At 35.4% G+C, this 25,955-nt stretch overlaps 1 protein-coding gene and 1 pseudogene across 4 annotated transcripts in view; one reads left to right on the plus strand and one right to left on the minus strand.

The window, feature by feature from the left end:
* The window catches only part of LOC120429078 (serum response factor homolog), a 441,698-nt gene that overhangs the window by 240,633 nt on the left and 175,110 nt on the right, over positions 1 to 25,955 (plus strand). The gene's annotated exons all lie outside the window — the stretch shown is intronic.
* On the minus strand, positions 4,551 to 7,419 carry LOC120431765 (40S ribosomal protein SA-like; annotated as a pseudogene).

The following is a 25,955-nucleotide window of genomic DNA, read 5'->3' on the forward strand; positions in this document are numbered from 1 at the left end:
GATATTGTGTAGAGTATGTCAAGTGTAGTAATAGTCATTTTATAGAATTTCAATATATCATATATCATATTTGTTTTAATAGATTACCTTCATACCCAGCTGAAAAGCTATAAAGTGGTTTGTTATTGATTGAGACAAAGCGAATAGTAATAGAAAAGTTGGGACGTGAATAACCTTTTTTTAAATAAGAATATTAAAGAAACGGTAAGGCTTTATAGAGCGAGAGACTTAGTTGAGGATTCGAATAAAAATTTCGCGAGATACTCTAGTAGAAGCAGTTAAAATTGAATGAGAAAAAGAAAGATAAGAAAAAGAGAAAAAAAAGATAGTGAAATATTTAAGAAAGAAATATCACAAATTCTCTGCAAAAGGATATTAGGTGGAGCTCTGTTCAGCTGGTGTCCTCCGTTGACCGTTCTTGTAACGGTCTCCACTTCCAACTGCTGATGTACCTCCATCGGTAACACTTCTTATTTTTTGAAAATCAAATTTGTTTTCAAAAACTGGTTATGTAGAAAAATAATTGTAAAACTCAAAAAATTTTATAAAAAAAATTTTAACAAATTTCTACTCAAATGCAAATGCATTTCAAATCAGTACTTTTTTAAATTAGGCCTTTGCAAATATGTTTAAAGTTTATTTTGCCTCCCCTACAAAAAAGGGAAAAATTAAAGAGATTTTTTTATTCAAAAAACTTTACATTTTGAAGGATATAAAAGTTCAATCAGCTGAAATCAATTTGAAATGCATTTTGATGCTTCTTTCGTTTCAAGCAATGTTTTTTTTTAAATTCCAATGTTGTTTCTCGCAAAAAAAGTAAATTTAATGAGTGCAAAACAACTGAACCAGTGTAAAATGCATTTTAAATCACTTTTTTTTATTCAAATGTTGAAATCATGACTTGTTATTTATTTTTTTTATTTTTTGCAATTCCCTCTCGATTTTAAGAAATATTTAAAACTGTCTAATTGAATAAAAAAATACAAAATTTGATGAAATCATACTTTTATGTGAAAAAAATTGCGGTAATGCAAACAAAATTTTTGTCAATCCTCAAAATATAAAAAAAAAACAATTACGCATAAAAGCATTTTTCATCCCAGGAAAATGTATTTTATTATTTCAGTTATGCCAGATATACAGATAAATCTGTAGATACAGATTTTTTTTAATGATTATATTCAAAAGATTCAAAGAATATTAATAGAATAATTCTTCAACATGATTAAAAAGCTTAAATCTGCTGTTAAAAATTTGAAAATGTCTTTTATAGCTTCGAATTCGACATGATACAGATAAATACAGCTTTATTTTTAAGAAAATACAGATTTCCCATAAAGTAATCTGGCATCGTTGCTTCCATTTGCATTAAAAGTTTGGAGAATGTAGAATGAAATGCCCCCTAATGTATTACTAGTTCTATGATATAAACCATTTTTTTTTTTGTTGTAAATTACAAATTCTCTTCAAAACATTCCATACCCCTTTTTTTTAATTTTTATGAACCATTTAACAACCTCCCCTCCACAACAACAATCAACCACCCCCTTTCTGCGCATGCACCCACTTTCAACCCGCACTGATAACAGCATACCGGCAAAACACCCACCAACATAAACAAACCACCCCCTCGAAATCCTGTCCGCCTGGCATCGGAAAATTCTATCCCGTCACCAATAAATTGATAAAAAATGTGTTCAACGTAGAAAAACTCGCAATTTTCCCGAGCTGCAATTTTCCACCCACCCAAATTTTCCTTCGCTCCTGCTGCCGGTGGAAAACCGGCGCCACGCTTAAGTAATTTGGAAAAAAAGAGTCACCCTCAAGACCGCCTGTGGAGAGTTTTCCACCCTCTCTCCTCACCCCTCCCATTAACACGTGGCGGAAAGTTTCTCTCATTTCCAAAGTCGCGCGCCACGTGCGCGGAGACTTTCCCCTTAATTTTTCTCACCGTATGGTTTTTTTTTTCTGAAATTTCGTTAAGGACGCAATTCAAATTTCGAAATTCGGTTCGGGTCTTGAAGACGCGTCGGGTGTCCGAGCTCATTACCGACGAGCTTAATGAGATGGACACCAGGCGGCCATGGCTGGCAGGATGTCCCGGACTGACCGATTCGGGGGGCTTCCCGAGGTCAATGGCCATTTGGGGGGATCGATATTTGGTGGAAAGTGAGGTTTTTCAAAGTTTGACGAAGAGGGGGCCGGATGGTGGTCACTAATCGTCGCGGGCTGCTTTGTTTTAGACCCCTTTCCCAAGACACACAGCACAAACGCTCTCCTGGTTTGCATCCTGGGAAAACGCGAACTTCTCTCGCGGACTAATTTCCCCTTAATTTTCCAAGGGGCATGTCACTATTCTAATCAGAGTGACGACGACGACAAGACAGCCATGGAAATGAGTTTCCTCTCATTTTCTCTCGGTGGAAAATTTTTCTCACCACGTGGACGGAGATTCCCTTTTTTAATTTTCCGGGATCTTTCGGGAGCGAGCGTTTCCTCTCTCTCCGAAGTCCTGGAGACGTAGGCTTCTTTTTTTCGAGACGCCACGTGGTGCAGCACTCATTTTCTGGCCAGGGAGAAATTACTTAAGCAAAAACGGGGACAGGGTTTTTCGCGGAAAAGTCGGAGAAAACCCGGCTCGGGAGACTTGAACGATTAGTTTCCTGCTGCGTATGACGTGTTTTGGGCGCGCGATTTGAGGATGTTAATAAGAATTGGAGCAGGCTGGCAGAATTCGGCAGGAGGGTTGAGCCGGGTTCTGCGCATGTGCTAGATTTTATCAATGAGAGCACGTGGCGTGGCAAGGGACGGACGGGTGACACGTGTGAGGTTGACGAGAGAAAGAGAAGGGGAGATGGGTGCGTTGACTGTGGGAAAAAGGGGTTGCTATCGATTGACCTTGCTACAGGAGTAAAAGCCTTTTGTTTCAAGTTTGAAATCAAAGGGACGTTGTCGTGTAATGTAGTTCAGTGTTTGGGTTTTGTAGGAGTAGGGGAGTGAAATATTCAGCACTTTAATGGCTTTTTATGAATTACGCTGGCGACGAGAAGGCTATACAGAAGTCGACACGGCGTACTCTTGAGAGAACTTTTATTGTGCGCAGTCGAGTTGAATAGACGACATTAGCATAAAAATTTAATAATGGGATTTGACTAGAATCAGCTTGACTTGTGATGTGTTGGCTTGTGTAAGACGGAATTGAGTTTGGCCAATTTCAATAAATTGAGTTAATTTATTCGGGAATAGAATTTGATAAGTCATGTTATGAAAATTGATTTATAATTGCTACTGAATGTTTGGAAGATCTTTACAGTATATCATTTGAGAGATGGTCAATAAAATTGGTATGAAAATGTATAAAATTCTGTATCTACACATATGATTTTCTGATCTGATCTGATCTGATTCTGAAGGCATTAGGAAACGTTTTGATTGAAAAGATCAGAAAATTTCACAAAAGTTTCATTGATGAACATTAAAAATCAGACCAATAGTTTTCGCGACATCGTCTGTCAATAATTATAAGCTTCCCGGGCAGACGGTAATAACAAAATTAATAATATTTCAATAACAAATCCTGTTAAAATAGCAAAAAGTGTTATTATTTTATCCTGAAGTTCAACTTCAAGAAGAAAAAATAATAACAGTTTCTGATAAAATAACAAAATTTGGTATTGAAGTGATATTATATTGAAAATGTTTAACAACACGCTAATAAGAGGAAATGTTATACATTTCAAAAACTCTCCTAATAACAAAATTTGTTATTCGTTCGGTATACTGACTTAGAAATAAAATTACAATAAATTGCACAAATGGAAAAGTTTCTAAGTGTCCATAACACAATCTGTTACTATTTTTTCTTTTGTTAAATATGTTTAGATCTTTGGGATAATTTTGTCTTATTTCGTCGGGGTCATTATTTTGGCCATGAAATGGGGTCCTGAAGCTAAAATTATCCTAAAACGTTGAAATTTTGGAAGTTGATTTTTTTAATTATTTGATATACCCCCTATGGACTTTGCTAAAATTGACTAGAACTATGGGATAATTTTGACCAATTTCGGCCGGATCATTATTTTGGCGATGAAATGGGGTCCTTAAGCTTAAATTATTCTGAAAAGTTGAAATTTTGAAAGTTGATTTTTTAATTATTTGATATACCTAAAGGACTTTGTTTAAAATGGTTAGAACTATGGGATAATTTTGACCAACTTCGTCAGGGTCATTATTTTGGCCATGAAATGGGGTCCTTAAGCTAAAATTATTCTAAAAAGTTGAAATTGTGAAATTTGTTTTTTTTTTTTAATTATTTGATATACCCCCTAAGGGACTTTGCTAAAATTGGCTAGAACTATGGGATAATTTTGACCAATTTCGTCGGGGTCATTATTTTGGCCATGAAATGGGGTCCTTAAGCCAAAATTATTCCAAAAAGTTGAAATTTTGAAAGTTGATTTTTTAAATTATTTGATATACCCCCTAAGGGATTTTACTAAAATTGGCTAGAACTATGAAATAATTTTGACCAATTTCATCGCCCGGGCAGACGGTAATAACAAAATTCGTGTCATTTCAATAACAAATTTTGTTAAAATAACGGAAACTGTTATTGAATATTCTTGAAAATAAATGTTGGAAGAGAAAATAATAACAGTTTCTGTTATTTTAACAAAAAATGTTATTGGGATGATATTCAATTGAAAATGTGGAATAAGATAATAATAACAGTTTTAGTTATGTTTTTCCATTTAATTCCATAATAACAGGAACTGTTATTGGTTTGATATTCCATTGAAAATATGAAATAAGATGCGAATAACAGTTTAAGTTATATTTTTCCATTTTATTGCACAATAACAGGAACTGTTATTGGTTTGTTATTTCATTGGAAATGAGGAATAAGACGATAATAACAGTTTCAGTTATGTTTTTCCATTTTATTCAATAATACCAGGAACTGTTATTGGTTTAATATTCCAAGTCGTAACAAAATTGTAACAAAAAAATAATATATTTTGTTTTTCGTAACAAAAAAAAATACTGAATCTGTTTTTTTCGAAATTAAAACTTGTTCTCAATTTGATATTCACGGACTTGGACGATTTTTTCCACCGTGCGATTTTTGTTTGTTTTTACATGTACTTATGTCCTTATGTACTTATAAATTATAACGAATGAATCCTTTTTTAACGGAGGTTCTGGCACAAAAAAAAATTACGTATAAGAAACCATAACAACAGTTTTTATTTTACAGAGCGAATTCAAAGAAGAAAAAAACAAACACTTTTTCTTGGGTAAATTAATAAATTGGATAAAAATTGTAATATTTTTCCATTTACGAAACATTTTAACTAAAAATAAAAGGCCGATAAAGTTTTTTTAAAGGTTCAATGAATCAATTTTCAATGTTCGCCAAAACAAAACAAAAAAAATCAATGAATTCTTTTAAAGGCTCAAGCAGAAATTTCGTACTGCCCATTTATAGCTTTTTTTAATGATCAGCATCAACGGACAGCCGACCAGCCTCTTATACGACCCTTTGCGCGTAGCAGCACCGTCATCCCACCTTAGAATCTACCGGTGGTCCGCTCACGATCCGGCGGTCTGGATTTCGTGTTCGTTCCAGGTCATCTGCGGGTTGGCGGCACCAGCTCCAGTTTCCACCCTCCTCGAAGGCCGGTATCGGCTCGTCGGTGCACATCTCCTTAGCGGCCGGGAAAGCCTCCAGTATCGCAGCATGCTTCTGCTCCTTCGGATCACGGTAAAAGTACAGATCGGGCTACAGCTCTCACTTGTTGAAGATCTTTCCGTTCAGCAGCCACCACATCAGCCGATCGGGGCGGATTGCGATTTTTGACGTCGGGCGCTTCTGTCAAGGGCTGGTGATCGGTTACGACCAGCAGCCGTAGTTCACGGAACGCCGGTGTGAAGCGGCTCGTAATGGGGGTCCCTCGATATATTGCGCGAACTAGAGTACGGCACGCTGGCCAAACTGATACAACGAGATAGCGTATCGATGCTGGCGATGTAGCACGCGACCAGCAGCAGGTACCTCCAAGGTTAATGATGCGGAATCCGCCAGGGCGGCGCTTAAAACGAACGAACCCAATTTGAATTGACGGAGGTACTGCTAGGGTGGATTGTCGCAGCAGGCATCTCGTTCACGTCGTCATTCTTCAGCGCTAGAATGTCTAGGTTTCCCGACATCATTATGTTCCTGCCCGCAAGCTTTAGATGGTGGTGGTCGTGTGATTTTTGTCCGTGCGGTCAGTGCTGCCAGTGGGCCAACCTGCTGATTGTTGCTGGAGGTTGATGCGAGAATGTTCACGAATGCGGGGACCTGCTTTTTTCGTGACCTCGACCAGGCCTTGAAGCGATAGCCGGCCGTTTCATCCAGCTCATTAAACTGCTCCTTGGCGCGGGTTTGATTTTCTTTGAATATCTGCAACGGGATTCAGTAATTTTAAAACTCAAAGAGCGTTGTAAGCAACTTACCGATACCCTCATCAATCTCTTTTTGCCAAAAGTCTGAAACCAGAAAGAGCGCGACAACTTGTTTTTTCCGGTCCAGCTTCAAAAATTTAATTTAATAAATTTTATAAAAACAATCAGCACGACCAGTGAAAACGAAAGTTCCTGACGATCCTTGGATACAATCTACACGGTCACTGAAATACACTTTTTTTGGTAATCGTAGTCGAACTGGAAAATACTGATAAACCGTATGAAAAGTGCGAAAACGAACTAAGCAAAATGCAATTTGAAGTGTATTTTGTGGTTACTATTCTAATTTGAGAGTGTAAAGTTTGTTTACATTGAACCGGGGGGTGGTGAGGTGGGCCAGGGAACGTTTGGAAACGGAATCTGTCCAAGAGGTCATCTCCAAATGACGTTTCTCTGCTATTATTTTGAAAATACCAATAAGTTACTTTTTTCTCTGATTCACATTACAATCCTTGTAACTTACTCTAGCGTAAACATGATACACACGCCAATGGCCCAATTACAAAGTTATGCTAGACTTGCAATACACAAAAAGTAAATATTAAGTGTAACAAAGTCTACAACCCCTCCCTTCCCTTCTAGCACTCCTAAATGTAATGAAAAATGCAATGCATATGATTATTAAACGGATTGGTCACGTTCAATATAAAAAATTAAAATACTTTTATTCAAGTTTTTATTTCTCATATTTACACTCACGTTATTTATGAACGCCCCTAATCAAACGTCAACGCACCGATCGCAGCAGGCTCTTGTTTGTTTTTATCGTCGCAGCCGTCGCATCAGCCGCTAGCTGCGTTTCGCGAGTGTAAACACAGTTTTTTATTCTGTTTTCATGTTTCGCGCGCGTGTGTTTATTCGTGTCAATTTGTTTAGTGGAAGAAAATATCAAAATTGGCCACCGAAGATGCCGGAAAAGGCTGCCCTCTGTGTTTGTATCTGGGACCCTTCCTCGCAGCAGCAAAAGTTGTTGTTTACATCTGTGAGTGCTGGCAAAAATGTCCGTGCCCGGAAGGCGGTCGTTTCGTATCAGTGCATTATCAGTGCAACTCCTGATGCCAGAGGTAAACAAACTGAACCTACGCATTGTCTTTTGCCAGCAGTAACATAACCAAACTTATCGGCATCCTTAGCAATGGTCAAATTAATGCAAATTGCTGCCGGATCTTTTTCTGGAACTCTCCCGGAAAAGATCCGGCAGCAATTTTGTATGTTTGACTTTGCTGAGATTGCCGAAAAAAGGTAAACAAACCATTTCGTGCATCAGCGAAACGAAGAACTATTGAGTGATTTGTTTTATTTTGCTTTTTTTTCCTTCGTACGAGTCCAGTTTGTGGTGGTCCGATTCGTGGATGTATTTCTAGCGGGAGGAGGCAAGCAGCACTTTTTTGATAAAATCTACTCTTCCACTAGCTGCCCACTGTTAAAATTTTTGGGTGGTGTGCTGTAGAATGAACGAAGAAACTGCACCAATTCGTGTGTATCAAATGTTCTCCGATTTGACCTGTGGGAACTGCTGCCACCGACGCTGATCGCAGCAAAAGCAGTGATAACAGTAGAGGCACCAAAACAACCTCGGCATGCTCGAGCCTGTCTGGAAGACAATCGTTAAGTTTGTCACGAAAGCACCATTTCCTGGTGGGCGTTTTACAAGGCCGGAAAACAACTTCTAAATGAAAAACAACGAGAACAAATATCACCTGAGCAAGGTAAGTTTTGATTGTTCAAGTTTAACTCTAACCAAGTTCTAATCATTCTTTATCCTTTCAGAAAAAATGCACCGATGCTTGCCCTCCAAACAGCTCCATACAGTTGAGACCGTCGAAGATGCTGTTCCACTAATGGTTTTGTTGTGAGATATTCTTTCTGTAGTTTTGAATATCACCTGCAAGTCGTCAGATAAGTTTTATAATTAAATTGCTATTAAGAATTAGACACTTTGTGATCTCTTTCTACATTTTCAGCATGAACCTCGGTTATTATCAACTACGAGAAAAGAGCAGCCCATCAGGGAGGGGAGTAAAAGTCGTACCAAACCGGAACTGAAGTTTAGCTGAATTCAATCAAAATTTCCGGTAAGTCCTTCCCTTTTTAACATTAATTTCAGTAAAAAAAAGGCAGATCATGTATTAAAAATGTTTATTTTTATGCAAATTACAGCTACTGTAACAACACCAGTCTGTTTTTGCATTTTTGATTTTTTTTCTTTTTGTAATTTGTTATTTTGCTTTTGTTAGGAACTGTTTCTTAAGATAATCACAGAAAAGCTTAACTGAACTACAGTTTAACTTCCACATCTCCTCAAATAAATTTCGCTTTGAAAATTTGCATGATTTACCAAATAGAAATTTAAAACTAAGAAAAATCTTCTGACAATGAGGTGTATTGTCTGACTGATAGAAGTAAAAGGGAGGGTGGGGGGAGGAGAGTGGAGACCTCAATGGGTAGAGAGTAATTTAAAACGATTTAAATGTATTTTCAGACTAAAATTTATATTGCGAAAATGTGATAAATTAATAACACTTTTTGTTATGCAATCAATCCATATCAATAACAGTTTTTGTTATTTGGGTGCTCCCCATCCATCGCTCAGAATAACTAACCTTGTTATTCTATTGTTCTGGATTCTATGTTATTAGTATGTTATTGAAATAACAGAGCAATAACAATTTGAGTTATTTTTCGAACAAATCTTTGTTATGGAAATTTGTTATTTTAACAACTAATCCGATCATCCCAATAACGGATTTTGATCTTCTCACAATATCAAAAACTGACCTTCCCAAGTTATTTCCGTCTGCTCGGGGGGTCATTTATTTCACCATGAAATGGGGTTTCAAGCTAAAATTAATCCGATAAAATTAACTTTTGAGAGTTCTTTTTTTTTAATTTTGTTATATTCCCTAACGGAATTGATTTATTTATTGAGAATTATTGAAGTGTGAATAACAAAAATTGTTATTATTTCCACAGAGCCAGGAAGTCGGAGCTGACGTTGAAGTTCAAGCTGGAGTGAGATCTCGGAGACTGCATCGGATTCAGCAAATTTTCAGCAACTTTTACTTGGAGTCGGAATCTGTGAAGTCGGGTATTTTTAGAGAACTGAAGTCGTCGTTGACGTTATATCCTGCATACAGAGTCGGAGTTGTCTTGAAAGTATGGATTTAAAGTCGCATGGACTAGTATAGTGGAGTAATGGCAACTGCAGGTTTATTTGCAAATTACAAATAAATCAAAACAATAACTTTTTTTGTTATGGAGACATACCAGTTCAATAACATTTTTTGTTATTATGCTGCTCCACCTCTCCGCACAAAATAACAAATCTTGTTATTCCTTCATGATTCCTTCTGTGTTATTGGTTTGTTATTGCAATAACAACATAATAACAGTTTAAGTTATTCTTCAAACAAATCTTTGTTATTGATTTTTGTTATTTTAACAACTAATCCGATCATCCCTATAACATATTTCGATCTTCTCACAATATCAAAAACTTACCTTCCCAAGTTATTTCCGTCTGCTCGGGTTGTAAGGTGACACTAAAAAAAAACATTCGAATTATTTTTGAGCGGGTATCTAAGAAATTTTCTCAGCACTTCAACAATATTTTATCAGGGATGCTTTTCTTTCAAAAAGAATTGTTTAAATTAAAAACAACGAAATGAAATCTAAAATTCATACTTGATTTAACTGTACAGTCCATGCACGATTATCCGAAGGCCGCGGAACTTCGGATGATCGAATCACGAAAAAATATATTTTAGTTGTCTTATGTCTTATTTTAGTTGAGCTTAAATATGACCCCTAAACTACGCAAAATTGACTGTACCTGTAACATGAAAACTGTACATTTGATTTAGATTCAGATAAAGATTTTAAATATTTTGTTGTCCATTCTATCAATATTTTCCAACAAACTTTTCTATGAAAAAAAAAAACTTATTTCCTTAACCACATTTTGCACCATCTCGCACTATAGTTAAAAAGAAAGGTTTTTTTAGTCCTCTAAAACCCATTTTGTATGGCCTGCTCCCAAAATTATATAACAAACCCAAAATTATAAGCAAAACTTTGTCCAAAGGAGTAACTTTTGTCCCTGATCACGAATCCGAATTTTGATATCTCGTGACGGAGGGGCGGTACGACCCCTTCCATTTTTTAACATGCGAAAACAGAGGTGTTTTTCAATAATTTGCAGCCTGAAACGGTGATGAGATAGAAATTTGGTGTCAAAGGAACTTTAATGTAAAATAAGACGCCCGATTTGATGGCGTACTCAGAATTCCGAAAAAACGTATTTTTCATCGAAAATTTTCCCATTTTCCGTTACTCGACTATACAAAATTTTGGAACATGTCATTTAATGGGAAATTTAATGTTCTTTTCGAATCTACATTGACCCAGAAGGGTTATTTTTTCATTTAGAACAAAATTTTTCATTTTAAAATTTCGTGTTTTTTCTAACTTTGCAGGGTTATTTTTTAGAGTGTAACAATGTTTTACAAAGTTGTAGAGCAGAATTACACAAATTTTTATATATAGACATAAGGGGTTTGCTTATAAACATCACGAGTTATCGCGATATTACGAAAAAAAAGTTTTGAAAAAGTTGGTCTTCATCGATCATGGCCGTTCATGGTCACCCGCGACAGACACGGACGACGAAACAAAGAGAAACGCAAAAAGTAACTTGTTGAAAACTTTTTTTTTCGTAAAATCGCGATAGCTCGTGATGTTTTTTAGAAAACCCCTTATGTCTGTGTATTATTTTTTTTTGTAATTGTCTGCTCTACAACTTTGTAGAACATTGTTACACTCTAAACAATAACCCTGCAAAGTTAGAAAAAACACGAAATTTTAAAATGAAAAATTTGTTCTAAATGAAAAAATTACCCTTTTGGGTCAATGTAGATTCGAAAAGTACATTAAATTTCCCATAAAATGACATGTTCCAAAGATTTTTACAGTCAAGTAACGGAAAATGAGAGAATTTTTAAAACCTTTTTAGGGTTTTTTTCGATGAAAAATACGTTTTTTTTTCGGAATTCTGAGTAAGCCATCAAATCGGGCGTCTAGTTTTACATAAAAGTCCCTCTGACACCAAATTTCTATCTCATCACCGTTTCAGGCTGCAAATTATTGAAAAACACTTAGGACAAAGTTTCACGCAAATCGAAGAGGGGTCGGGCAGCTGCTGTGTGAGTTGGCGGAGAATTACCCATTTGTGAATATATTAAAAAAAGTGCTTCAAGTAAAGAAAAACACCAGACTATTCAATTTCATGGGGTTGCAAACTTCCCGGGAAACGGAAAATTTTCAACCAATTTGGGGGGATTAAATAATTCTAAATGAACTTAACTATAAACTGATTTAAACAAAATTATGTTGAGTTTCTTCATTTATTGTTTTTTTTTTTTCAAAAAATAAATCCAAAACGTTAAGAAATTAAAACGGACTTGACACGGGGTTTCAAAAATTGAAGCAGGTTTTCTTTTACTTCTTCTTGGCGAGATCGTTTATGTCAAAATCTTCGCGCCACGTGGTTTAAAATTTAAACAAAGCCAGCTGAGCAGTTCTCTCCGATTTCGGTCAATCCTTTTTTTTGTATTTTTTAATCCGACTGAAACTTTTTTGGTGCCTTCGGTATGCCCAAAGAAGCCATTTTGCATAATTAAATTCTCCATATAATTTTCCATACAAATTTGGCAGCTGTCCATACAAAAATGATTTATGAAAATTCAAAAATCTGTATCTATTGAAGGAATTTTTTGATCGATTTGGTGTCTTCGGCAAAGTTGTAGGTATGGATATGGACTACATTGAAAAAAATGATACAAGGTAAAAAAATTTTGAGTGATTTTTTTATTTAACTTTTTGTTACTAAAACTTGATTTGCAAAAAAAACACTATTTTTAATTTTTTTTATTTTTTGATATGTTTTAGAGGACATCAAATGCCAACTTTTCAGAAATTTCCAGGTTGTGCAAAAATCTTTGACAGAGTTATGAACTTTTTAATCAATACTATTTTTTCAAAAAATTGAAATAGTGGTCGTTAACATTTTTCAACTTCATTTTTCGATGTAAAATCAAATTTGCAATCAAAAAGTACTTCAGTGAAATTTTGATAAAGTGCACCGTTTTCAAGTTAAATCCATTTTTAGGTGACTTTTTTGATAATAGTCACAATTTTTCATTTTTTAAAACTAGTGCACATGTTTGCCCACTTTTTAAAAAAATATTTTTGAAGAGCTGAGAAAATTTTCTATATTTTGCTTTTTTGAACTTTGTTGATACGACCTTTAGTTGCTGAGATATTGCAATGCAAAGGTTTAAAAACAGGAAAATTTATGTTTTCCAAGTCTCACCCAAACAGCCCACTATTTTCTAATGTCGATATCTCAGCAACTAATGGTCCAATTTACAATGTTAAAATATGAAACAATCGTGAAATTTTCCGATCTTTTCGAAAAAAATATTTTAAAAATTTTTAAAACAAGAAAAACATTTCAAAAGGGCGTAATATTGAATTTTTGACTCTTTTAAAATGTTAGTCTTGATTTAAAATTTTTGGAAGAATTTTTTTCGAAAAGATCGGAAAATTTCACGAATGTTTCATATTTTAACATTTTAAATCGGACTATTAGTTGCTGAGACATCGGCATTAGAAAATGGTGGGTTGTTTGGGTGAGACTTAGAAAACATAAATTTTCCTGTTTTTAAACCTTTGCATTGCAATATCTCAGCAACTAAAGGTCGTATCAACAAAGTTCAAAAAAGCAAAATATAGAGAATTTTCTCAGCTTTCCAAAAATATTTTTTTTTCAAAAGTGAGCAAACATGTGCACTAATTTAAAAAAATGAAAAACTGCGATTATTTTCAAAAAAGTCACCTAAAAATGGATTTAACTTGAAAACGGTGCACTTTATCAAAATTTCACTAAGGTACTTTTTGATTGCAAATTTGATTTTACATCGAAAAATGAAGTTGAACATTTTTTAAGACCAATATTTCGATTTTTTGAAAAAATCAGCATTGATTAAAAAAATCGTCATTCGGTCAAAGATTTTTTGCATAACTTGGAAATTTCAGAAAAGTTGGCATTTAATGTCCTCTAAAACACATCAAAAAATAAAAAAATTAAAAATAGTGTTTTTTGCAAATCAAGTTTTAGTGACAAAAAGTTAAATAAAAAATCACCAAAAAAATTTTTACCGTGTATCATTTTTTTTTCAGTGTAGTCCATATCCATACCTACAACTTTGCCGAAGACACCAAATCGATCAAAAAATTCCTCCAAAAGATACAGATTTTTCAATTTTCATACATCGTTTTTGTATGGACAGCTGCTAAATTTGTATAGAAAATTATATGGAGAATCTAATGATGCAAAATGGCTTTTTTGGGCATACCGAAGGCACCAAAATAGTTTCAGTCGGATTAAAAAATACAAAAATTAAAATTCAAAAAAAAGACCGATTTCGTGGAGAATTGCTCAGCTGATGATGCAAATTCATGGGCACTTTTTGAAATGGTCGGATGATATTATATTAAAAATTCAATTTCCATAATTTTTTTTGGCAATTTAAGTATCCATGATAAATTACATAGAATGATAAAGACAAACTTAATGCCAAAAAACTGTCGCGCGATGCTACTTCGACAACATGAAAAAGATTTGTTTTCCCTCTTTGAAGATTTTTATGACTTGATGTTGCTAATCCTGGTCAGCTTCAAATTTTTTTTTATGTCGAATGGAAATGGTCTAGACCCCATGTAGTGCAATGCCACTATTGTCTCAAGAACTCATCAAAAAAAAAAAAAATGGCGACTATTTAAACCGTCATTAAGCTGTAATCTTTCCTCGTTGCTCTCAGGAGCAGCCAATCGATCGCCCATAAACCTCGTGTCCTTTCCCTATAGCCCAACCGTTGCCTAGGGGGTTCAAACGCGCGATGATCTTTGGGATCAGCCAATAATTACAGTCCGCGGTGGTAGCAACAGCTGGTCAACCCGTGAAGCTCAGCTGGATAGTGGCCTAAGCATCGGGTAATTGAATTACGATCGATGCATTCACCGAACCCACGCAGCTAAGCTGAAGACGTTGGAGGTGGAGAGTCTGTGGGCAGGAGGTGAAATTGTGATCGTTTCAGAAAAGTTTGTAATGTTTGCAATGAAAACCACTATTGCAAAGCTTCATCTCCTTGATTTCAACCTCTCAGTCGTAGTCACTGAAGGCCACTCCGGTACGACTGTGATCGCACTCGAATGAGTCGACGATGATTGCGTGAAAATGGCTCGTTAATCGTCTCTCTCCCTCACTTGTGGTAGCGCAACCTATCGATATCAATTCACACGATTATTAGCGCCGGCGGAGAAAAATGAATTGATTAATAATTTTTGTCACGATCGTTGATCTCTAACCGAGACGTAAACAAGCCTCTCCCCCCGCTCTCTCTCTCCGTTTCTAACGCGGACCTGGGAACTGGGAAAGTGAGTTTGATGGGAAAAATCATTGAATGAATGAATGAATGAAAAGTGCCATCAATCGATTGAAAGCGACACCGATCCGGATAGTTTTCTCAATGAAAGTTCGATATGGCCGGGGTGGATAGTGCTGCTGCTGGGAAGCGTTGACAGGTTTAGTGCATTGGGTTAGAGTATATGGCTAGGTCGGGTGACAACTTCATCAATTAAGAAGACGCTCGCGCGTCAATTTGTGGGACCGAAAGGAGGACAGTTCCGGGTGGGTCGACGTTATTTATGACGAGAGGTTGCTGTTATTGTACAGTATGAGAATGTTTTTTTACTATTTCAGCTGAAAATAATTGAAAGTAAAATTGATACAGACATGCCTCGGTTTAGCACCGCATAACACAAATCACTCAAACTTTTCACTAAACTACTTTTTTTCGAAAATAAACAAATACAGTCCAGACTCGATTATTTGAAAGCCTCGGAAAAATTTCACTACGGATTATTGAAACTTCGGATAATCGAATCACGAAAAAAAAGTTTTTTTCGCTGTCTTATTTTTGATTGTCGAGCTTAAGCTTAAGACCCCTAAACTACGCTAAAGTGATTCACATTTTTTTAATCCAAGATGGTGTCCAATATGGCGGTGATGAAATATAAAAAAATGCCTAAAGGTAGATGTCTCGTCATTCTAATTGATCATTTTTAATGTAATTTTGTCTGCTGAATCCATTCCCATCATTAGATATTTTCGAAAGGTCAAGTTTTTGAGTAACAATAGAGTTTTCGATGATTTTTTCTATTTTTTTCACGAAAACCTGACCTTTTTCAAAATATCTTATGATGGAAATGGATTCAGCAGATAAAATAACAATAAAAATGATCAATTAGACAGACGAGATATCGACCTTTAGCCATGCCTCAGTCATAATTTAACATATAATAGATTTTACTTTGAAAAAATCATCGAAAATTCTATTTTTACTCAAAAACCTGACCTTTTCGAAAAATCTAATGATGGGAATGGATTCAGCAGACAAAATAACATCAAAAATGATGAATAAGATAGCCGAGACAAACTTGATTAACGTTCTGCAAAGCATTTTTGATTTTTATTATTGATATCCCATCAGAATTTGACTTGCATGAAAGTTTGCAAAACTAGAATGAGAACCAACTAAAAATATAATTTTAAAAAGGCTGTAATTATGAGCAAAAACAATCAAATTTTATAAACCAGGAATGTTTCAGAAAGGGGAAAACGTGAACTTTAAGATACATGATGGGTTCAGTTGTTTATTCAATAGTTCTTTTATAAAATTGTCGCCAAAGTAGCTAATTTTGGCCTAAACTAACATTTCAAACGGGTGTACCTCAAAATTGGGGCCATTTGGAGCATTCGGATTCAGAAGAAACATTTGATTTTTTGTTGAACTGTGTTATTTAATAATCAATCAACTATTCAAATTTGACTAAAATGAACTCGAATATAAAGTTTGAATCAAGCAAAACAAACGAAAAAAAAAATGATTTGTTCGTGATTCGATTATCCGAAGGCCCATACAAACCTTCGGATAATCGAACTTCGGATAATCGAAACTTCGGATAATCGAGGCTGGACTGTACTCAAAATTTCAGTTTTTCATACATTTCGAATGAAATAAGAACATTTTTTTAAATGCTCAAAATTTTCACAAAACTACGAAATTTCGAAAAAAATACTCAAAATTTCAGTTTTTAAAATATGGAGATCAAACGATCGGGATTTTTTCAAACATTTCGAATGTAACAACAACACTTTTCTAAAATACTCAAAATTTCCACAAAACTACGTATTTTCGAAAAAAAATACTCAATACTCAAATGTATGAAAAAAAAACCCGATCGTTTGATACCCATATTGTAAAAACTGAAATTTTAATATTTTTTTTTTTTCGAAAATACGTAGTTTTGTGAGAATTTTGGTTAATTCAATTTTTTAATAACTTTCGAAATGTATGAGAAAATCCCGATCGTTTGAAACCCATATTGTAAAAACTTGAATTTTTAGTATTTTTTTCGAAAATAAATAGTTTTGTGAAAATTTTGAGTGTTTTCGAAAAATGTTGTTATCAAATTCGAAATGTATGAAAAATCCACATTTTAAAATTGGAAACTTTGAGTATTTTTTCGAAAATGCGTAGTTTTGAGAAAATTTTGAGAATTTTTAAAAAATGTTGTTATTACATTCGAAATGCATGAAAAAATCCTGATCGTTTGACACTCATATTGCAAAAATTTAAATTTTGAGTATTTTTTTCGAAAATACGTAAGTTTGTGAAAATTTTGAATATTTAAAAAAAGTTTTGTTATTACATTCGAAATGTATGACAAAATCCCGAATTGTAAAAACTGAAATTTTGAGTACGTTATAGTATATATTTTGAAAACACGTCTTGTGAAAATTTTGAGTGTCCTTTGAAAGTCCTATTATTCGATACCCATATTGCAATAACAATAATTTTGAGTATTTTTTCGAGAAACATTGCACTTTCAAAATACAGGAAAAATACGTATTTTGTGAAAATTTTCATGAAATTTTAATTTTAATGGATAGCTGACATCATCTCGATTTCAAAACACTATAATTTTTGATGTTTGCATGATTTTTCATACGATTAAAGCCAAAATCCCATAAGCTCTGTGCTTCAGTTAAGCACTGGACCAAGCTTAACCGAGGCAGCTGAACGGATTAAAACCGGGGCAGTGCAAAACCGAGGCATGTCTGTATCAATTTTTGGAAAATAAATAAGAGAACTTATTATGAGACCATCCATAAACCACGTTCACACTTTTTTGAAAATCTGAAGCCAAGTTTAACCAGCAAATCTTGAATATTTTTTAAATTACATTTGTTTAAAATGGTTTATAGTCATATTATTTTTCCGTTCCAAATCTACTCTCCCAAATTTTCGGCAGCCAAGTTCAGCGTCCTGAAAGTTTCAACGCGCCCACCTAATGTTCCAAAACCCGGCCATTGACTCCTAACTCAACCTATTTAAAATTCGCCACCTATTGCGAATTTTGGGCGCCTCATTTCCATATAGTCGTCGCCTCCTCGTCGTCACCCCCAGCTGATCCGCTTGCAATAAAAACCTCAAAATCAAAGAACTTCCTTCAATCGAAAAAAATCCCAGGAAGTCCGCAACGGCACTTGCACGGCGTTTATTATGCTTGCTTTCACCAGCAACACCTTTGCAAGAACAAGAACACGGCACGATCGTATCGCTCGGCGGTCAATTAGCATACGGCTTGAATCCAAAAGTCGGAAGCACCAACCACCGCGTGTGTCGGTCATTTTCCGGTTCTCACCACGATTGCTTTCATACGGATTGATCCGCCGAAAGTGACCGAGCGCGGTAATGTTATTCAAAGCACGACCCGCGGCCGCTTAATCACCACTTCTTGTGCAAGCCGGCAAACACAGGTAGCTACCTCGGGAAGAAGTCTTGTTGGGTTGTGATTAACTGCCGTGTTGTCCCGGGAGGTAAGGGTTCTCCGCGAGGTATCGTGCTGCGTTTAATGAGTCTCGGAGAAGAGAGCGATTGGGTGCGCTATGCTAGTCCCGTGCCAAGCCCTCGGAAGACATCATAAACATAAACAGGGAAACAGCGTACGGTTACATCGGAGAACATTAATTGTGGTGTGTTTTACAGTGAGTTACACCGTGAAGGGTACAGGGATGGATCAAGTGGTATGCCTCGGAGATCGATTAACTGGTAGAAATTGAAGTTCTTGTTGGTAGTGAAAAACACAGGAACTTTCATAAGCTAGACGTTGACCTGAATCCATCCCTGACGCCCAGCATAAAAACAAATCGTTATCCATCGACTTCAACCTTCGTCCAAGACCCGTTCTTCCCAACATTGTCGACAACCCACAACGAAGCCTTGGTCGTCGTCCCACGGAACACCGACTCAAACACGATATGAAATGATTGTTCCCGCGCCTCATTACTATTCATGTCCGATCGCTTCATTTGTGTGTTTGATTGTAGAAAACCACTGGCCAAACTAGCCACAGTTTATGAGACAGTTATGTCTCGTTCCGGTTTCGGACTCCACAGTCTCGCGGATCGCCGCGTTTATCGTCAATCTACAGCCGGGGACCTGATTCCCGTCGTCCTGGCCGTGCTCGCGCTTCGATATCTGTCAACGATAGCGATCAACTCATTTCATCTTCTTCAACGGGGGGTGCCCCCGAAACGACGACGACGCCGCGTGATCCACCCGACCAAACGAAGTTACGCGTCTTAATCCGGATTAATTGCCCATCAAGCGTGCAGCAGTGCCACTGGTTTTCGTGTCTGTGCGTGCGTGCCCGGGGTGACGCAGACGGCTAATAGTTTCACACACGCACCGGTGGACCTGTTCGATCGGCCCAAGCTGGGAACCGATCTTTATCGCCGCCGGTGGACAACGCTTTCGGCGAGCAGAACCGATACCGATCCGTGGTGATCGTGGTCACCAAGAGGGGTGCAGACCTAATTGATCACTATCAGCTAGGCAAGCTTAGACGGATCGCCGCAGGAAGGCGGTTATAAGCTCATAATTATTTATCGCGGAGCGCGCTCCGGCAGCGCTGCTGGAAGTCGACTAGAGCTGGGGATCGTTCGATGAAAACGTGCCGCGCGATCCCACGGACTTGATCCGCGGCTACCGTGCGGAGGTCATATCACTGCGAAGGGTGAAAGTTTTGGAATGATATCAGGAAGGATAATACGGGCAGAATATCGATCAAGATGGATAATTCATTTCTTGTTTGTATTCCTTGGAACGTTTTGGGAATACACGAAAACTCCGGGGTCCATTGAAGCAAGTGTCTGCCCGATAATCAACCCCCTGTGCTTTGTTCAATGGTCGATGTCAGGCAAACTATGATGACCAAGGTTTTTCAAGTGTCAGCCAAAACAAAGATGTATCATTATCTGTGCCAGATTTTTACAGATTTCAAAAGATTCTACAATTTCTGCCAATTTCGAACATCTTTTGGATTCAAATGAACGAGTTTAAATGAAAATTGATTTTTTTTAATACTTATCGAAGTAAAAATGTAAATTCAACCATTTTGAGGCCGCAAAGCAATTACATCATCAGAATATTACAAGCTTTCGAATGAATTCATATCCTCTCTCCCCTTCCCCATTCATAATTGTTTGGTTTTTGTCTGCCAGATTTTTTTTCGATGCTTGGTCAGATTTCAGCAATTTTGACCTGGCAACACGGTTTCGACAGTTTTTCTAACAGTTCTTCAAAATTTTCTTCGTTCAACTTAGTAATTCTTCAACACAACCCTGAAAAGCTGTTTTTGTAAATGAGGAAAACATGAGTATACCAAAATGTGGATGGGTTTTCTTTTTTTCTCTTAATTGACCAGTTTTTCAAGAAAAAAGATATTTCTTAAGCGACAAATTTCTTGAAAATTCCCATATTTTTTGCTTCTTGTTTTCGTACAACTTGCTCATTTTCTGAGAATCCCGAAGCATAAACGGAAAAAAAATCTCAACATGTTGACACCAATGTTTTGAAAATGCATTAAAAATAAAGATGAAAAAAAAACTCATTTGGATTTCATTCAATTCAATTTACAATTCTCAATGAACTAACGAGCTCTTCTGAAAATTTTATCTCAAAGTATATTTAAGATAATCTCAGAGTCTGAAGCACTCAGAACTGGAAACAGCTCTCATTAATCTATGTTACAATGAAAAACTTCATCCAATTTACTCCAACAGGTCACAGAGGTAACTTTATTACTTATATCCAAGCGCTTTGGGTCAAAAATTGTGTTTCTCAAAACTTAATATACCTGAGATCATTTACCAAGTTATTGTACGATTACTTACAAAATTTGAAAGATTTGACCAGTCTTCTGATAAATTGATCCTCACACATTTTTTTGTCATGTACAATTTTATTGCAACATATTTATCAAAACTAAGATCAAAACAAGTTTCCAAACATTTGGAAATTTACAGGAGTTTTATAAACCTGAAAAAAATATTTTTTGCAATTCCGTCGTGAAACTACTTACTTTTCCTGTCATTCTTGAACGACGAAATAGCCTACTTTTCTGTTCCAAAAATAACAGAATCGAATAGCAACACTTTTCAAAATAAATGCTGAAAAGTTCTCAAATGGGTGCTGAAAAGTTGAACTTTTCAGCACTTGTTTCGAAAAGTAACACTTTTCAACATTTTTTTGATTTAAACGATTTATTGACAAAATACAAGGGTAATTCTCTACCAACTCACACGAAATCGGGAAAAGTTGCCCCGACCCCTCTTCGATTTGCGTGAAACTTTGTCCTAAGGGGTAACTTTTGTCCCTGATCACGAATCCGAGGTCCGTTTTTTGATATCTCGTGACGGAGGGGCGGTACGACCCCTTCCATTTTTGAACATGCGAAAAAAGAGGTGTTTTTCAATAATTTGCAGCCTGAAACGGTGATGAGATAGAAATTTGGTGTCAAAGGGACTTTTATGTAAAATTAGACGCCCGATTTGATGGCGTACTCAGAATTCCGAAAAAACGTATTTTTCATCGAAAAAAACACTAAAAAAGTATAAAAAATTATCCCATTTTCCGTTACTCGACTGTAAAAAATTTTGGAACATGTCATTTTATGGGAAATTTAATGTACTTTTCGAATCTACATTGTCCCAGAAGGGTCATTTTTTCATTTAGAACAAAATTTTTCATTTTAAAATTTCGTGTTTTTTCTAACTTTGCAGGGTTATTTTTTAGAGTGTAACAATGTTCTACAAAGTTGTAGAACAGACAATTACAAAAATTTTGATATATAGACATAAGGGGTTTGCTTATAAACATCACGAGTTATCGCGATTTTACGAAAAAAAGTTTTGAAAAAGTTTCTTTTTGCGTTTCTCTTTGTTTCGTCGTCCGTGTCTGTCGCGGGTGACCATGAACGGCCATGATCGATGAAGACCAACTTTTTCAAAACTTTTTTTCGTAAAATCGCGATAACTCGTGATGTTTATAAGCAAACCCCTTATGTCTATATATCAAAATTTTTGTAATTGTCTGTTCTACAACTTTGTAGAACATTGTTACACTCTAAAAAATAACCCTGCAAAGTTAGAAAAAACACGAAATTTTAAAATGAAAAATTTTGTTCTAAATGAAAAAATGACCCTTCTGGGACAATGTAGATTCGAAAAGTACATTAAATTTCCCATAAAATGACATGTTCCAAAATTTTTTACAGTCGAGTAACGAAAAATGGGAGAATTTTTAAAACTTTTTTAGTGTTTTTTTCGATGAAAAATACGTTTTTTCGGAATTCTGAGTACGCCATCAAATCGGGCGTCTAATTTTTCATAAAAGTCCCTTTGACACCAAATTTCTATCTCATCACCGTTTCAGGCTGCAAATTATTGAAAAACACCTCTTTTTTCGCATGTTCAAAAATGGAAGGGGTCGTACCGCCCCTCCGTCACGAGATATCAAAAAACGGACCTCGGATTCGTGATCAGGGACAAAAGTTACCCCTTAGGACAAAGTTTCACGCAAATCGAAGAGGGGTCGGGGCAACTGCTGTGTGAGTTGGCGGAGAATTACCCATAAAATTTCACTCAGTGTGTGTTTTTTGGAATTGCAAAAAATGTTGTATGGAACTCGTTGCAAAACTTGATTTTTTCAGCACTCTTCGTATTTATCCAACTCGGTGAACCTCGTTGGATAAATGTTCGACTCGTGCTGAAAAAATCCTCTTTTTGCAGCTTGTTGCATAAACTACTATTTTAGGTACTTTCATTATTTTGTTTGTTTTTATTCTTGCAAATACGAGCAGTAAATTTGTATTTTAAATAATGTTTGAATTAAATTCAGTTAGTTTTTGCATTGCTTTCATTTTGATGAAGAATACTTGAACCAAGGCTGTGGAGTCGGAGTCGGCTAAATTTTATGAGCTGGAGTCGAAGTCGGAGCCTAAAATTTCTGATAACCTGGAGTTGGAGTTATTTAAAAATCAACAAAAATTATGTTTTTCATTGTTCACAAAACTTCTTACTTTTTAATTGTTTTTTTTAGTCGCATGCATTGCGTTGCCATTTTTTATTATTTTAAAATTTATCAGGTGAGCAATTCCCTACGAAATCGGCCGATTTCAACCTTTTTTATTTATCGTTTTTTTTTTTGCTATATTTGGCTAAAACTTTATGGGGGCCTTCCCTATCACCAAAAAAGCCATCCATACATTTTTGGCAGGTGTTCATATAAAAATTGTACGTAAATATTCGAAAATCTGTAACTTTTCACGGATTTTTTTGATTGATTGGCAAAGCTGTAGGTATTTTTTGAACTATTAAAAATAGGTACACGGATTTTTTTTTGTTATTTTTAAATTTACTTTTAATAACGAAAATTCAATTTCCCAAAAACGATATTTTAAAATTGTTGAATTTTTTTTTGTATGTTTTAGGGGACTAAACCCCGCATCTTTTAAGCCATTCTTAAGTATGTATATGTATATTACATGATTTTTTTTTATACAGTGATTTATGTAAAAATCAAAACATTGTAATTAACATTTTCTGACCAAATTTTTTATGTAAAATCGAATTTGCAATCGAAAAGTACTTTTAAAGAAGTTAAATTTTGTCCGAAAAATTCCGTTTTTTACATTTTAAAATAGTGTCGATGAATGTCCATTTATTAAAATATTGAATGTTTGGCCCTTTTGAAATGTTAGTATTCATAAAAAAAATCCGAAAAGTTCGGAAAATTTTATGAATGTTCCATTTTTCAATATTGAAAATCGGACCATTTATTGCTGATACATCGACATTAGACAATGGAGGGTTGCTTGAGTTAGACTTTAAAATAGTAGTTTATGCAACAAGTTGCAAAAAGAGGATTTTTTTAGCACGAGTCGTACATTTATCCAACGAGGTTCACCGAGTTGGATAAATACGAAGAGTGCTGAAAAAATCAAGTTTTGCAACGAGTTCCATACAAAATTATTTGCAATTCCAAAAAACACACACTGAAATTTTATGTCAAATTTTCATGTATTTTGTCAATAAATCGTTTAAATCAAAAAAATGTTGAAAATGTTACTTTTCGAGACAAGTGCTGAAAAGTTCAACTTTTCAGCACCCATTTGAGTGCTGAAAAATAGAACTTTTCAGCATTTATTTTGAAAAGTGTTGCTATTCGATTCTGTTATTTTTGGTACAGAAAAGTAGGCTATTTCGTCGTTCAAGAATGACAGGAAAAGTAAATAGTTTCACGACGGAATTGCAAAAAAACAATATTCCTGTTTCTTTTTCTTTTATCCACTGTATCTCAGCAACCAGTGGTTCAATCTACTTAGACGAAACAGTAATAACTTTTCGAAAACAATACTTTCAGGAATAGATAATCATTAACACTATTTTTGCAAGCTTCAAAAAGCTTTTTGTAGATCTGAACAAAACCTACAAATTGCTTTTAAAAAATTTGCAAAACAGTGGAGACCAGAGAAAAAGACTAAATAGAAAAACGTAACGCACCGCGTAAAAAGAGGTTTCTCTGTGTTTTTAAAACGGTGCACTTGATAAAAAAAAGTGTAAAGTACTTTTCGATTTTACTTGAAAATGTGGTAAAAAAATTATATAACTTAATTTGATTTTTTTTAACAAAAATCACTATTTAAAAAAATCATAAATCGTCGGAAAAAATTTAGTCCATACTTCTGAATTGTTCTTCTGAAAATGCCTTATAAACTGGAGATAGTTTTTGATTTCTGTTTCAATAACGTTTAAAACTTGATACCTGGAAACTTTTTTTCAGTTTTGTGATTCGAACTTATTTTTCTTGAGAAAAACATGACATTTGGAGAGTATTTAAATAATCCTATTTATCAATGTTTTCAAAATAAGAGTTAACCATTTGTTGAAAGCTGGAGTCGGAGTCGGCTAGAGTGTGTAGGCCGGAGTTGGAGTCGAAGTCGGAGTCAATTCGAGCTGAAAGCCGGAGCCGGAGTTGGAGTCGGAGTTGGCTAATCTTAGAAAGCCGGAGTCGTAGTTGGAGTCGGAATCGTTTAAAACATGACCCGACTCCGCAGCCCTGACTAGAACTATGAAAAACATTTTTTTCTATTTTAACATTCACAAACATTCAAGTTTAAAAATGTTATTATGAAGTTTAATTTAATCGTGAACCCCATCCACTAAGTTACTAAACAGTGTCATGTTAAGTAGTCTGACTTTAAACTAATTTTTGTAAATTTGCTTTGGTGGTTATAATTTTGTGAGTTTTTTTTTTTTTCATTTATTTTATCATAAAAAGTTTGTTTTTTTTTGACGACACAAAGTTTTCTTAGTATTTTTTTTATTTTTTAACCAAATTTATGTCAGTTTTATAAAATATTTGTTGCAATCTTTCAAACAAAGGCGTTTAAATTTGTAAAAAAAAAGACAGCAACTTCATTGTTGCTTTGCACTCTTAAACATTAGCTGATACCAAACTGCACAATTCGTCGTTATCGTGATATCTTGTCACACGGGCATTTTGTGAAAAATTGAGTAAATAAACGCAATTTTGTGCATCTTTCAATGCCTCACTTTCACAGGATCGATTTCAATCCTGAGATATTGAAAAAAAACTGGCAAAATTCCGTGCATTGTTGTCACTCTTTAGTGTAGAGTGGAGAGACTTGAACCCCGGGGACACTTGAACCCTAGCCTGTATCTCGTCAGTGTGTGGGTAAAGAAATTAGCTTTGTTCTAGAAAGTTGTGCGAAATTGATTAAAACTCATTGTAGAAAAAGAAAAAAAAATGTTTGGATTAAATTACACACATTTCGTCGCCGTCGTGCTAACTTGTCGTACGTGCATTTTGGGCCAATGTGAGTTAAGCTAAGAACAAGATTGTCCGTTCGACGCAGTGGTGAACGCAGAACGCTGTGCCAGTTCGATTTTTCCATCA

Source organism: Culex pipiens, chromosome 2, assembly GCF_016801865.2.
Source record: "Culex pipiens pallens isolate TS chromosome 2, TS_CPP_V2, whole genome shotgun sequence".
Classification (NCBI taxonomy): Eukaryota; Metazoa; Arthropoda; class Insecta; order Diptera; family Culicidae; genus Culex; species Culex pipiens.